This window comes from Notolabrus celidotus, chromosome 14, assembly GCF_009762535.1.
Source record: "Notolabrus celidotus isolate fNotCel1 chromosome 14, fNotCel1.pri, whole genome shotgun sequence".
NCBI lineage: Eukaryota > Metazoa > Chordata > Actinopteri > Labriformes > Labridae > Notolabrus > Notolabrus celidotus.
The window spans coordinates 17,894,407-17,910,379 of NC_048285.1; the positions used below are offsets into that span (position 1 = coordinate 17,894,407).

A 15,973-nucleotide genomic window follows, 5' to 3' on the forward strand; every position below is an offset into this window, starting at 1 on the left:
CTAGCTGCTCAATGGAACTGCTTTGCTTTCATATCAAGTACTTTTTGTTTCACAGCAAGCTACGGAAAGATCCTTGAAACACAATCACAACAGATGTCATGTATAGCTTGTAACTGAATAGTAAGATATACATTCATTGGGTTTCATCTATAGAGTCTTCTATTCAACATGCTGCAAGCTATTATCAAACATCCCTGTTAACGCCTCTGTTACTTCTTGCTTTTTTTTGCTTGACGACATTAGATGTATGTCTGCTGTAGCTGCTGTCTTTGGAGGCCTCTCATGCAAAGACTCAATAGGGAGTGGATGGATGGACAGTAACCCATGTCTGAGCTAAATAGATGACTGCTAATACAGCCCTGTGAGAAGTGTGGTAAAAAAAACACTCCATATAGAGTTTATAACAACATCCAAAACAAACCAGATTGCCATCCTTACACAGCTCTGTGTGTGACCTCTCCTTGCTATACATATTTCCTGTGTTGACAGTCAGATCACTAGTGCAGAATTTAGAGCATGCTGCATCAATGTAGCCCTGAATGTCAAGAAAGCTGTTTTCTCTCTCTCAAAAAAACAACAAAAAACCCCCAACAAGATCTATGCATTCAATTGTTACTACTTCTTTTCTGATTTAGCTACCACATGGGCTTGGAAGGGAAGTCCAAGTCCCCATAGTACATGTGAAAATGTATGAAAAATGAGCGAATAAGGCTTTCTCTAAGGCTTTAAAGTTGTGGGAAAAAAACTTGAGTGGGGTGAGGGTGCGGCAGATTGGCCTGCAAAATAATCCTGACCGGATCTCTGAGGGGATGTATTGTGGGTCTTAATGCCTCAAGATTACAATGCATAGCCTGGGATATTCAGATGTGTTACACTTTTAAGTAGGGATGGAGAAAAACTTGTTTCACGCAAGAATCACAACTCATGATTTAAGCTATTCTTAAGTTTTTCAAGAAATTTTGTTCTTAAAAACCCTTTTGTGGTCCTGAGTAAATTCTTACCAGGAAACGATAGATCTTCCGCTTGCATTGTCTGCCATGGACCCTTTATCCCCTCTGTTATGGTACGTTTGCCTCTGCAAATCTGCTAATGAAACCACCATGTAATAATTTTGACACTGCGCCTTTTTGAGTTCACAGCACATTGAAGTAAGCCCTGAAAAAACACTCCTTTGTAACAAATCCAAGGTGATTAATTGGGGATGCACAGTATTAGGTTTTTGCTGATATTTTCAAACTCATTATGGCCAATACCTGCACTGATACCCATATGTTCACATCTTTCTTGTCATTCTTAACAACAATTAGCCATTTCTCTTCCTGTGACTGTCTATTTGTTTTAGAAACAGACATAAAACAAGACATTTGATTTTTCCATTAATGATGAACATATTCTTTTTCATATTATTATTTATATTCAAGCTAGTGTGAGGTAAAGAGGCAGGCCTTTAACCTTTTCACTAACAGCCACAGGGTGCCCACGTGTCAATCACGTCAGCTATGTCCTTATTTGGACCGTAAGTTCAATATCTTGAAAAATACAGAGTTTTAAAAAAATAATAATTCACCCCCCTACAGTGTGGGGTGAGTCACGCGGCAACCTCCGGTCTCAAACTATGAAGCCCTATTGGGAAGTGTTATAAACAGCAATTCATTGAGAATCCGCTTGAGGCTGGCTGCAGAAACACTGGAAACCACATAGACAAGAATTTTAAAAAAACGTCGATCTTTGCAGCATTAATAAACATGTTTACAGCATGTTAAACGACTTGGCTCTACGTAGCTAACTTCTCTATCGGCACACACTGTACAGGGGTTGAATTTTTTTCTAACGCAACGGTTCAGAAGATATTAAGATTATGAGTTTTTGCCCAAATAAGGACATGACTGACTTGACTCCCGGACGGGAGCACAGCTGTTGGCTAGGAGGCTAAAACTCCGCCTCTTTACATCACACTATGCCTGGTTGAGTTCCACATTTCCAATATGGCTGCTGCTGTCGATTGGCTTCAAAACAGCGCTCAGAAACAGATTGGTGACGTCACGGATACTACATCCATTATTTATACAGTCTATGGTGCTGATAGAGAAATTAGCTACTGAGACCCACACTGTTGCAAGGCTGTAAACATGTTTATTACTGCTGTATAGATTGTCTTTTTGAATTGGTGTGTATGTGGTTTCTGGTGTTTCTGCAGCCAGCCTCAAGCAGACGCTCAATGAACTGCAGTTTATAACACTTCCACATGGGCTTCATATTTTAAGACCAGAGATTGCCACCTGGCCTCAACATGCTGACAGGACTTACACTAGATGTTCAGAAGTTTGTGGTGAAGTTTGTTGCTAATGAGACAAATGTGTGTCGCATTAACGAGGGTTTTTTCTTAGCGACTGAAGACGAAGCCATGCAGTTCAGGAATGGCTTCATGTGAGGAGTTAAGTTGTGCTAAGCCTAGCGTAGTGAGACACCAAGTACATCAGTAGCCTCCAGAAGCGCACATCTTCCACTAGGCTGAAGGGCTGGTTAATGAGAGCAATGAAGTCAATAATATTTTGGTAAGCTCCTCCACCTTTGGGTGGCCAGTGCCACACTACATTTCTTAGCTTTGTTGAATGACTTAAGGTTGCTGTTAGGTTTTCAGTGGCGCTTTTTTTGTGTGCTTTAGGTGCTGTTCAGAATGATGGTTCTTGAGAAGCACCGTGAAATTGGCGGTGTTCAAGGAATGTTTTTTTGCCCCTCCTCACATCACCTGTGCATCACAGACATTGCAGAAAGCTGTTTCGCTGTCTGGTCCCGACACTCAAAATACTTCCATACAGCCGGCGTGTTGAAGCTTGTTGTTGGCACGCGTAAGTTGTCATTATATGCAGATACTGATATCATGCCGATAATATCTTCAATCCCTATCCATAATCAATTTTGGATGAAGACATGACTACAAGAATCTAAATCTAATGAAATTGGGAGTAATTGATGGATTACCCGCACAACCTTTTAGTGAGTTTTCTAGTTTTATCTGAAGAACAAGTGAAGGCAGAGACAGGTGAATATTTGTGTACCTTTCCCTTCATAGATTGTATTATGGCATTTACTTACAGCCATAACTGTGACCACTATCTTACGTCATTACATTTGACCTGCTTAAAACTTATTTTCTTTTCAGAATTTGTTTTCAGAAAACTAATTTCTGTTTCATAGACAGTTCTTCAGTCTCTTTGTTTAACTGTGTCTTGTTTTGAGAATATTCGATAATAGTTTAATCTCATCAGTCCTAAGTGATACATCCTTTTTCTTGCTACTCAGTTCCTCAGTTAGTGTGTTCCTCCTCCTACCATGGCGTTGACGTAGCGGACAGAAAAAAAAGCCCCTGAATCAACCAGAGAGAAGAGAAAGCATTTCATTCCATCCGCAGCTGTATTTAACACGAGCAGACAAAGTTGTTGTAAGCTGTTTTAACCATTTCTCTGTGAAATCACATCATTGCTTTACTTCACCGAGAGGCTACACAGAAAGAAACTCTTAGTTCATGCAGAGGAAACACACACACACACACACACACACACACACACACACACACACACACACACACACACACACACACACACACACACACACACACACACACACACACACACACACACACACACACAGAAGCCAGGCATTACACACAAAGACTGCTATTGTTTGTTTGCAGAAGGCAGTGGCAGTGACACTAACCAATGGGTATCAACCCACTTGAGAATGCTATAGAATCAACCAATGACGTTGAGCCGCTATAGAGACTAGTATGTGGTTAGGCTGCAGCTGAGCTCAGCACATGGCTCGGAGTGAGAAGTTGAACTGTGAGGATAAAAGATCATCTCACCGGCTGAATGCAGAAAGTTTGATAATACACAGCTCCACTGTGTTCCCTAATCCAGCCTGAATTTGAATATGACAATGTTGACTTCTTGTTTCCACTACTGTAGCTTCAGTCAGTATCAGTTATTGACTTAAATCAACATTTAAAAAAAAGCTTCATCGTTGATTTTTAGCTTTTTTGATAAATCGAAGTGAAGGATCCAAGTGTGTTATGAGTACTCTGAACTCAGCGTGGGTGGACATGCCATGTTGTGATGACGTGCAGACTTCTCTGAAATGTCTTCCCCTGAGATGTAGACACGCTAGTCATCTGGCCTCCTATCCCATACATCCAAAGCTGTCTGTTCAGCTGTAGAGATGAAGTAGTGTTTGTTATTCTGTTGAGCAACAGTCTGTGAAGTGTGGTCTTAACTTGAAGAGTCACAGTGCTGTGTATCTAGAGTTTTTATGTAACTGTAGTGAAGAGAAGGAGTAGGGGGATCATATTTGGTCCTGGTAGAAAAGACAGAGTTGGAAAGTGAGTGTGTGTGTCTGAGAGTAAGACTTAATTATTAACACTGACAGCCCATATTCAGTCAGAATCAACAGAACACTGTCAGCACTTCCTCCTTGTTTGCCTCACTCACTTCCTCTTCTGGCTTTTCACAGCACAGCCGAGATATTTTCTGACCTCAGAGTTGACAAAGACCTGCACAGAAATGAGCAAGCTTTGGTGGAAAATGTAGCTGTCGGCCCAAGTGTAAAAAGCTTTTCCTTTTTTTCGCTGTTCTGAATAAAAGTGACTGAAGCATAGAGCACGATAATCCCAACCAGATTACTCTGGCCAAACAAAAGTGAGCCATTTCACAGAGTCAGAGCAGAAACAATTAGTTGATTAATCTTACAATCAATCGAGAGAAAAACTATTTAAGTAATGGATTCAGTCATTATTGGATAAAAAAAACATATGCTCCAGCCTACTTGTTTAACCTACCTTTCTCTGCTTTGTTCTGTTTTATATCACTGTAAATTAATTCAAGACCTCGTCATGGAAGTAATGGACATTTTCAAAATGTTCTGACATTTATGAAAATCTATAAAATATTTGTATTTCAATTTAAGTGATTAACTGTTAGAACTGCAACAAAATAAAGTGTGTTAGAAAATAACTTGAGCCATCTGTACATCATAAGATAGCGCCTTTTGCCTTTTATCATTTCTAAGAATGGAGATGTCTCCAAATTCCTTGTTTTGTTCAACCAACAGTTAAAAGTCCAAATAAATTTGATTAACTCGTACGTATGACTTAGAGAACTTAACATCTTCATATCTGGCATGCTGAAACCAAGCGGCAACCTCCAGTCTCAAAGCTTGAAGCCCATGTGGAAGTGTTATAAACTGCAGTTCATAGAGTATCCGCTTTAGGCTGGCTGCAGAAACCACATACACACCAATTCAAAATAGGACGATCTTTGCAGCAATAATAAACATGTTTACAGCCTGATTCAAAAAAATTGCTTCGGTCTGAATGGCTAATTTCTCTATCAGCACACACTGTACGGGGGTGATTTTTTTTATAAGGCGACAGTTCCGAAGATATTAAGATTTTAAGTTTTGCCCATTTAATGATATGACTGACTTGGCTGACAGGCGGGAACACTGTAACTGTTGGCGAGGAGGCTCAAAGCCCGCCTCTTTACCTCACACTAGCTCGACAGAAGTTAGGTTGCAGTCAGCATGTCCAATATGGCCCCCACCGACAATTGGCTGAAACCAGCAGTAGCGGAGAACAGGGTTGGTCGTTGCACTTTTTACTGTTTTGATGATTGCTCATCATCAAAACATCTTCCAATAGTCATTCCTACATTAAATTGAAGCTTAAGGTGTTGGCTTGAAATGTGTATCCCTCTCATTTTCCAACTCATTGTAACAAAGAGGCAATAATTGATCAAAGACACTCTGACACAATATGACAACCAACCCCATCACGGGGATGGTTGTCACAATGGTATTTTAATGGGTGATGTGACAACCAACCCTAAAGAGAATGTGACGACCAACCCCAACTGGAATTTTTTGCTAGCATCAAGGCTAACAACCATTTTACAACTACTTAGCTAGCTAATAAAAATCTAAGCTATAGCTTTCCCCTCACACTTTGTAAGGGTAACACTTGTTTTGTTATAAAGCCATCATTTAACAGCCTAGAAGAAAAATACTGAGGAGCTGAATATTTACAATTTGACATGAAAAACACAAAAAGTCCTCTCACCTCAAGTTCAGCTGTCTTACTCCAGAGAAGAGTATGTAGGTGAGCTCTAATCCTAATTCTGGAAATGTCCATACCCCAATTTGAGAGACAGTGCCCCCTGGTGACGAGATATAACGAGTGTGACAACCAACCCGTGTGACAACCAACCCAGTTCTCCCCTACTTGATATTTTTGCTCACATAACCTCCCACTGATCAACAAAATAAAACTGGCAATTTTTTTTGGTGGCTACTTTCTTGTTAAGTTATTTTTATAGGCTATTTTGCCATTATTAATAGGACAGCTAAAGAGACAGGAAACGTAAGGAGTAGACAGTGGGGGAAGACATGCAGCAAATAGTCATGGCCAAGGAGTTAAACCAGCAACTGCTGCAACAAGGACTATATCCTCTGAACATGGGATGCCCATTCAAACCACTAGGCCAATGGTGCCCAAATTCTAAATTATTATTATTATTATTATTATTATTATTATTAAAGAAATACTTTCTATCAACCGCTTATTTCAGCCCTTGCATAGAGTGATACAGTAGTGTTTGATCAATGTGTCCTCAGTGGAGACCTTTTAACTCCCTCCCACATGTGACTGACTGACTGGATACTGCTTTGACCTCTTAGTGAGACTCTGTTTGATCGTCTTCCTGGGCTGCTCTGCCTTTTATATCCTGACCACCACACGTAGGTTCAGCTGGTCACAGGAAGTGGTGGGCTGCAGGGTGATGCATCTGCACTGTGTATTGTTTGCCTTTGCAGCAGTCATTGATGAAATATTGCCTAACCCTTCCCATTGTTGCCCACGTTTACATCTTCAATTGTGTACACACTGTATGCTGCTTTTCTGTTTAGATGTTCAAGATGTCACATGATTTTAAAGACTCCTTTAGTTATTTTATAACTGAAATGATTGTTAGTTGCAGTCGTACACACATGGAATCAACACTTTAATGCACACATTGTTCAGTCATACTTGAGTTCCTTCCTTCATCATTTCTGTCGTCCCTCGCTATGAGCTTTGTGACGTATCCTTTGTTCAATACAAAAATACATTCCAGACATCCTTCAGTGATGTATTTACAATAGGTGGTAGAAAATACTTCCTGTAGCTTTTTCTCATTCAGCCTTTTCACAGCTGAACTACAGCTCAGGCTTTATTGGCAGGTGCCTGCTTCTCTTAACCACTCGTGACATCCATCATATCCTGATGTTTGAAAAGGTTCCTGTTTTACTGCTTTGTAAGTATACTGTACATACTTAAGAAGTTGTAAAGAGTTGAGTGCAAAACAGAATGCCAATCAACATTGGGTTGAGCTCTAAAAGGGGCTTTTCTTTTAGTGGGTTGGGTCCATAGACTGTATATAAAAGTAGACATCATCAGTGTTCACAGACTGTGAACCCAAAAGACTTAAAGCTCCCCCTGACTTCCTGTGAAATTGTAATAAAAATGTTTGTAAACATGGTTTCTGTCATTATAGATAGCTCTTATAATGCTGATTTATTTCTAACCCGGGGTGTCCACAGGACGGGTTACATCTTCGACACGGCTTTGCTCTGTCCGAGGGCTCACGCCCTGGTCCACAGGACGCGTGTTGGGAGCGTAGTGCAGCTCAGAACAGGCAGGATCAGCTGGGTCCAGCATAGAGAGAACCACATACAAACAACAGACTACAGAGCCTTTTTGTGGTTGAATTTCTGCTCATTTCGACAGTATTCCATTACTTTTGTGCTTTAATCATCACTGAGTATGCTGCATAACAGTTAAGTTTTGTTTTTGTAGGTTTAGATGAATTTAATATGAATAATTTGCCTCTATTTTGTTGTCCTGTTACCTTCTGATACAGTTATCATCTTAAAGTCCTGTTGTAGTCAACATGGATCCCAGATATGTGGCTGTTTGTAGCTTACATCAGTAATCAATGAGTATTTCTGATCCATACGATCTTTAAACGGTCGGGAGTCTGGGTATGATGTTTTATTTTGAGATTGGCGGATGTTGCATGCGATCCTCGTGCCTCACTTCCTGTCCAGGTTGTTCTTTTTTGTTAAGATTGATTGCTGGGCGTGGGCTCCGTCGAAAATAGACTTGAAGCATATCTCTGGCGGAGCGGCACGGGGGCATGCTCCCGAAACGGAGCTGAGATGCACCGCAGCGCGCCCTGTGGACCCTATAGCATTGACTAGAACGTATCGGTAATGTAACGCCACGCATCCAGTGGACCCGAGGCTTAAGTGTTCACTTTTCCAAGAAGTTTAGTTTTATTTAGCTATTAAGTTTTAAAAAGAAGGGATGTGACATCATGGTTGACAGCTCTGTTGACAAATCAAGGCTCCTGCAGCATTATGTACCAAATTAGCAGAGTTGGTGAGAAAGAAAGCGTAATGAACACACGAGTCATTGAACTTTCAAAAGCCAGGAATGTATGCACCTGAGGGGTCTTCGATGTTTCATCTTTGAGTTCAATGCATGCTTGGTTAGCATCAAGGATGTGACGTGAGTCTTGACATGTCTTGACTGCACCAGTGTAATATGTTCGCGCCCAGGGAGGAGGTCTTTTGACTTCATAACTCACAATGGACGGAAATGAAGACACTGTGTTCATTCCTTATACAGTCAATGGTTGGTACAGGTTCTTGGGGCTGTCGTGTCTCTTTATCCACACAGTTACTGGTTTCTGTCTCTTTCTGTCAGAGCACCTGGCAGTTTGTGTTTTAGATGTTCCTCTTAGTTTTTCATCTTTGCTTTCAGTCTCAAAACAAAAGAGTGAAGCATGAAATCTGTTGTGTTCGCTGTGTAGCCGCCCACAGCAAAGTGCTTCTGTACCATCAATGATTGATGTAGTCAAGCCTGTGTACAGAGAACAACTTGTCATTGTATGGTTCAGCACCTCTGGTATTTGCAAATGTCATTTGCACCCATTCCTATTTTGGTTCACCAAGAGAGGCCTGTCCCTAAAGTATGACTTCCTTTTTTCTGTTAAGGTACTTGACATCCACATGTAACAAAGGTCTGTATCTGATAGCACAGCGCTGCACTTTGACTATCTGAACAACCATCTCATCACTGCAGCTGCAGCACTGTAGGGAAAGGCCTGTGGTTGAAGTGTTATTGGCTGAGACCATGAGGAAATGTAGTATCAAATCTAACGTATTACAGAAGTTTGCATGAATATCTGTCTTTCTAGTTTAAGCAGTAGCTCCTGAGGCAACTTTAGTTAAACTTCTATCTCAATAACGAAACTGTTGAAGGAGAAATATTTTATGTCTAATACACTTGATTTTGCTGAATAACTACTCTTTAGTAAGTCTTACATTTGTCTGATAATGCACTTGAAAGGAAAGCACATGGACTTATTGAAATATTAACAAGAAATCTGTTGCCTTATTTACTGATATTTATCTGAACTGAAGTGAGATCTTTTACATACTCACCATGTGACTAAACTGAAAGTTAGCTTCAGTGTTTATTTCTCACGGTGATTCATTGCTATTCTGTGCTGTATTCACTCCGATTCAACAGAGTTTGCTGGATTTTTGCCTCATATCTCTCTATAGAACAGAGAGGAATTTAAAAAAAAAAGGAAGTTCTGCTCCTCTCAGCACCGACACAGTAGGGAGTCCTCACGGCTTTAGTCGTGATGGAGTTGGGCGTAAAGTAAGAAAAGCTTTTAGTGGTGAGCCTTGCAGCCAAACGTTTCTCAGTGCGGGAAATGAAAAACACAGTTCACACTTAAGGCTGCGGGTGTTTCAGCTTCAATTACATTTGCCAACTCTTATAGCTCAGGGCTCCATGAGCAGATACATTCACGTACACAGACACACAAATAGCAGAGCATCATGGTTATTTATGTCACTGCGGTATCTGTGAGCAGCCGACTCATGTAGTCCTCACACTATTAGATTATGGTGATTAGCATGACGCAAGCCACTAGCTTGTCTGCCCTGCAGGGTACAACAAGCACTTGCTGTTTATGCACATAAAGATAGATGAGCTCAGATATGCACTAAGACACGGCTGTTCAACCGTGTAGATTGGGCTTAAACTCCACTGATTGCTGTTGTTTTTGTCAACTGCCAAGCCAACTGACTGTAGAGATAAACGCTTTGGGGGAGAGATTAAATTCAAATGGAAATTCATCTGGATTTTGCACAGGTGCATATCCATTTTTTTTGTAATTTTGTGTAAAGGAGCAGTTAAGCAATGTGCTGTGTGTTTGTGTGTGTATTGTGTGGTGTCATGCCTGTTTCCTGACGGAGATCTGGACTGAGGCCAGTTCCGGAGAGTTAAATTTAAAAAGTGATGACTACAGAAAACTGTGAGCCAGAATTACAAACCACACTCTCCACTGTGTTTCTCTGTCCAATTACTACATTTATTTTTTATTTTTTTGTGCATTTCTTTTAGTGTAGGTATTCACCACACCCGTCCAAAATAGTGTTAACCCCAGCTCTAAGAAAGTCCTGCCTTTCACTTTGACTTTCTTAAGATATTATAAACCAATGCAAAACCACTCTTTACTGCATGTTTATGTTAAATATCATAATGCAACTAAACATGTAAATGGAATACTAGGAAGGTTTGAGGATGGGATTAAGCAATATATTTTATTTTTTAAACTGACACTTAAGTTTGTTTATTTGTTATATTAAAACAAATTGTCTCATTGATTTAATGTTTTATGCTGTATTTAATGTTTTATTATTTTATTTATTTTAACTATATTTCTTTTATTATTTATCTACTCAGTTTTATTGATATTTTTAGCCTTTATTTTATCTTCAACTCTTATCCCTAACCTTTTTTATTTATTTATATGAACTATTTATATTCTTCTTATTTTAATTACACATTTCATTGTTGTTGGTGTGCATTCGTCTCTATTTTAGTCTCTTTTAAAAAATCCATTTTTGTTTTTTAATATATCTCACCATTATTATATTTCCTTTCTTGTTTTCAATCGGTGTCAAGCACTTTGAATTACATGTGATTTGTATGAAAGGTGCAAAATAAATTAAGCTTGATGGTTGAAAATGAGCAAGATCCAGAGCTCATTAGCTCTGGGATAAAACTACTAACTTTACTTCATCCAAACATTCTGCATCTATTATGTCTCTTTATCAGAATCGAATAAGACTGCAGAAATAACATGATCAAAGCCTGTGATGGAGATAACACTGTCAGCGCTTTGCATATGACTGGACGTGGTGGAAGTGTCATCATGTAACCTGTAGTAACTGCTCTGTCACATTTTCCTCTGTGAACCATTTACTGTTTGTTCTCTTAAATTATAATAAGATAAAGATCCTGTATTGTTAACATAGATATCTGAAACAAAGTTGTCCAGATATAGTTTGTAATTTATTACCCAGTAGCTTTGAGAAAATATGCAAATTAAAAGGTGGAATCTATTGAATTGAAGTGGTCCAAAGGGTGACAAATGGGTTGTTTTTAAATGGTCCCCAAGTGTAGCTGTCCTCAGAAATCTTTGTGTGTTCCTTAGTTCATCGTGCACACTGTTGAAAATAACGTTTGTTAGCTTTGTTGCAGGGTTCAGTTTGTGTTTGATGTGGTTTTCCCTTTAAGCCCGGAGCAGAAAAGATAATACAGCTGCGTGATGATATTACAGCTACTTGTTACTCTTGCCAATCCAGACAGGCTCTTATTCTGTAAGCTTGACCCCGGCTGGCTGTGCTGTGGTGTATTAGCGCAGTGCGGTGCTGGCTGGCTAGCTGCGCTACTTTATCACAGCCAGCAGGAAACAGGAAGGGAGCAGCCAGCTGCAAGGTCAGAGGTCAATCTATAGCATGAGGGGGATGGTGGACAAAAAACCCAGTGTTCAGAAAAGAGGTTTGGCTTGTTTCTGTAATTGCTGCTAAGAAGGAGTGAGAGAGTGGAAAAGAAAACACTTCAGATATATGTCAATCCTGAGCAGATCAGCAAACCATTCTCTGAGCGTCTGAAGCCCACTGACTCGGCATTGTCTGGGTTGGCACAGCAGCTTAAATAGCACCAACAGTTGTAGAGCACTGGCTACTGCCCAGGTCACACACACACACACACACACACACACACACACACACACACACACACACACACACACACACACACACACACACACACACACACACACACACACACATACTCAGACAGACACACACACACACAGGCACTCCACTCAAAGTACAGAGCTGGCATTGTAGGATGAAGGGGACACGCAGAGCTAGAGACAGAAAGATGCCAAACATACTAAATCAGCTTTTGCTGCTTTGTGTGAGATAAGACTTGAAACTGTGTCTTACTTTCAAAGTTTCTGAGTAATCTTCAGCTTCCACTCTCTCTATCACACAATCAGAAAGACACAACAAAGTGTCTTTCATTGTGCAGATCTCGTGCCAGAGACAGCTGTGCCACCCTGTGAGCTTGATGCCAGTCAGACCAGTGTTCACTTTCACACTCAATCTTTCTCTCTGTTTCTGATACCCTACCGATGTCTATGCAGACTCACTGTGTGTGCGTAATGTGTAGTGAGAGAGAAAAACTGCAGTGTCTCCTGACGGTCTTGACCTGAGGTGCTTGTTCTGATTAAGTATGTGTGTGGAAACACTTTTGGGTGTTTTTTGACAGAGAGATACACACATGTCACTACACAAGAAGCTTCCTGTGCTTTTGCAGGTGTGACAGCTGTTCATCTATTGCTTTAACACCTACTCCTCTGTGTCACACTACACAGGTCACACACTGAGGTTCAAATGTTGCTAAAAGCAAGTTTTTTTACGGGGGGGGGGGGGAAGAGGTTGTCAAATGTCCAATAATAGAACAGTGTTGGCAGCAATTTGTGAATTCACAATTTGTTTTATGACTACATATTCACAGATATGTCTAAGATTTTTTTTTTATCAATCTTTATATGTATAGTGCCATATCACAAAAATGTTATCTCAAGATGCTTTTACATAGCAGGTTTAGAACATGCTCTATATGAAATTATTAACAAAGGCCCAACATCAAGACAGGATAAGATTCGGTCCTCTCATTTAGATAGGATTGGAGCTTATCTCATCTTAAAGGTGACATGTCATGCAAAATCAACTTTTTAATGGTCCTCTGCCTGAAATATGTTTCCCTGGCATGTCTACAAACCTCCCTAATATGAAAAAGATCCATCCTGCCCCTGTTCTGATTTCTCCACCTTTCTGTAAATGTGTGCTGAAACGAGCCGTTTCAGTTTTCTGTTTTTCATACGTCATAACGACATCCGGTGTGTAACAGAAGTCAGAGCTCGGAGCTTGTTCAGCACATAGACTGTATAAAATACAACTCAACCCCTTCCTCCATTTTCCATTACCTGCACACGTGTGCTAACAAGGAGCTTAGGAGGGAGGCATGCTAGTTGTAGGCTGTCTTAATAAACACAAATGTCGGTTTTACTCCCCACGTCTGCAGATTTGAAGATCTAGAGGATGATTTTTATTTTTCATGGAAAAGTACTAGCGCTTGTTAGCATAGCCACATAGCTACATGTTCGTCGCTGTGTACCAAGACACACGTCGACATACTGACAAATAAAACAACAAGAAACACTAAATCTGTGACCAATCGTTCAGGAAGGTCCTGCTGCAGGCGCCTCTCCATCAGGATCAGATTCTGGATCAAATTCAAAGGGTTGAAGTAACGCAGGTCTGTGAGCAGCCGTGTATATTCATCCAACATGTAAACATTAGATCAACGTGCTGGAGAGCCAAGGCCACATCCACTTCCTGAGGGGGCGTGGTCAGAGAGCTCATTCTCATTTAAAGGCACAGACACAGAAAACAGCCTGTTCTGAGCAGGGCTGAAAAAGAGGGGTTTACAGGCAAACCAAAATCTGATTTCAAAGTGTTTTTTTGAGCAATAAACTTTAAAGAAATGTTTTGGGGACCTCTTAGACCAATATATTTTGATGAAAAGGCGCCACCATGAGAATTGCACCTTGCAGTATTTAGCCAGTTACAGCGGCGAGGAAAAACTTCCTTTTAACAGGCAGAAACCTCGAGCAGAAGCATGTTAGACAGCCATCTGCCTTGACCAAGTTAGGGTTGGAAAGAGGGATAGAGGAGATTAAGAAAGAGATGATAGTTCTTAGACGGATAGTGTAGTAGTAGTAGTAGTAGTAGTAGTAGTAGTAGTAGTAGTAGTAGTAGTAGTAGTAGTGGTAGTAGTAGTAGTAGTAGTAGTTTTTTTAGCCCAATACCCCGGCAAAGGCAAGAGGGGAACTTATACCACACCTTTTTTTATCCTTCTATCAGCAAAATCCATCCTTGATACTTGGTTCCCCTTGAACTTATACATTAGTGCAATCATAAAACTTGAGTTTAGGCTCATCTTCACCTGACAGTGTCCTGCCTGGAAATTATTCCCATCTGTTTTAAGGGTTCACTTTAATGTTGACCAAAGACATTTTTTTTGGCAGACCTTTTCACCCTGTCAGTTGCTCTTTGGCCCTGTGCAAAAAGTCTCAAATCCATCCTCCCTTTAGATCACAACATTTCAGGGCAAATTGTGCACATGGAAATTTTGGTCACTAGTTAAAGTCTTCAAACGTATCATTAGCATTTGCTGGTGAATTGAATATGAAATATAATGGTGGATTTGAAGGTTTCATAACTCTGAGGTCTGGAGTAACCGTACTGAGTGTTTCAAGTTGAGAGACTCGGGGAGAGAATAAATGGATTCATAAGACGGTAAACCAACCTAGATGTGGAAATGAAAGCTTTCAAGCTTTCAGTGAGAGGGGATTAATTTCATGCAGAAACTGGAGGAAGAGCGTAACTGTCTTCTTGTGATTACGTTGCAGATGAAAGTGGAGCAGGAGCTGGCTGAGGTTGTAGTAACTTTGATGAAAGCATGGGTTAAAAAGAGGCTGACAGCAGAATGGATTAGGCTGCAGCTGTAAGGCTCAGTAGGCCAGTGGGGTTATGAGGCAGGAGAAACAGAGGAGGACCTCCTGCTGAGATGCTTGTTGCTGAGTAAAAAGACACAGACATGCAGTGTCACAAACGGCTGCCTTCCCTGAGATGACACTAAAAAGAAAAGACGTTCCCGACTGTGACTGCACAAGCTCCTCAGGGAGTACTTGAAGGTCTCATTTTCCACATTGCATCACTGATGAGGGGTGGCCCTGACTTCAAAGGCATACAGTCTCTACATCTGGCTTCAAGTCTTGTGCTGTAGATTTGAAGTGGGCAGAGCAGTTCAAAAGATTAGACACCCAGCTACTAGAGTGTTCACTGTTTGAGGATCATTTACTGCTGAGAGGGTATAAATAAAATGCTTTATGGCAGTTTGCGAGCATTGCATTTTCTCTTTCAGATCCTTGTCTGCTCCCTCTGAAGTAAACTATCATCCCAACAAGGGCCGGTCTATTTTGGCAGCTTCTCAATGTACACTAATCTTATTCATCCATCTTCAGTGACTGTCCTCCTTCCTCATTCACTCTTTCCCTGCCCCCCCCCTCCCTCTCCTCACTCACAGGCTGCGTAGTGTAGTGCGGGGCAGCTGCAGTGTAGCCATGCTTTCATTGCTGTCTCTCTTGTGCATGTCAATTCAGCCCGCCCAACAGCTAAGTACAATCTCCCTCTGTGTCGCCTCATAAATCATGGCTTTCTCAGCATAACAAACAAAATGCTGTGATGGGGTGCAGGGGATATGGTGACAGTGAGCGGCTCCATTTCCTAGTCTGTATTTTTTTTTTTTTTGGGCTCCGCTGTCACTTTTTCTTTCTTCTTCTTTTTTCCTATCCTAGTCCTCAGTCCTTTGCCTCATCTGTGCTACCAACAGCCCTTCATAACTGGCATCAGACCTTCATACAAGAATGTCTCTTCTCTTACA

General features: G+C 40.8%; 1 protein-coding gene across 1 annotated transcript in view; it reads left to right on the forward strand.

Moving 5' to 3' along the window:
• Window positions 1-15,973, forward strand: part of cbl (Cbl proto-oncogene, E3 ubiquitin protein ligase) — a 46,048-nt gene that overhangs the window by 9,140 nt on the left and 20,935 nt on the right. The gene's annotated exons all lie outside the window — the stretch shown is intronic.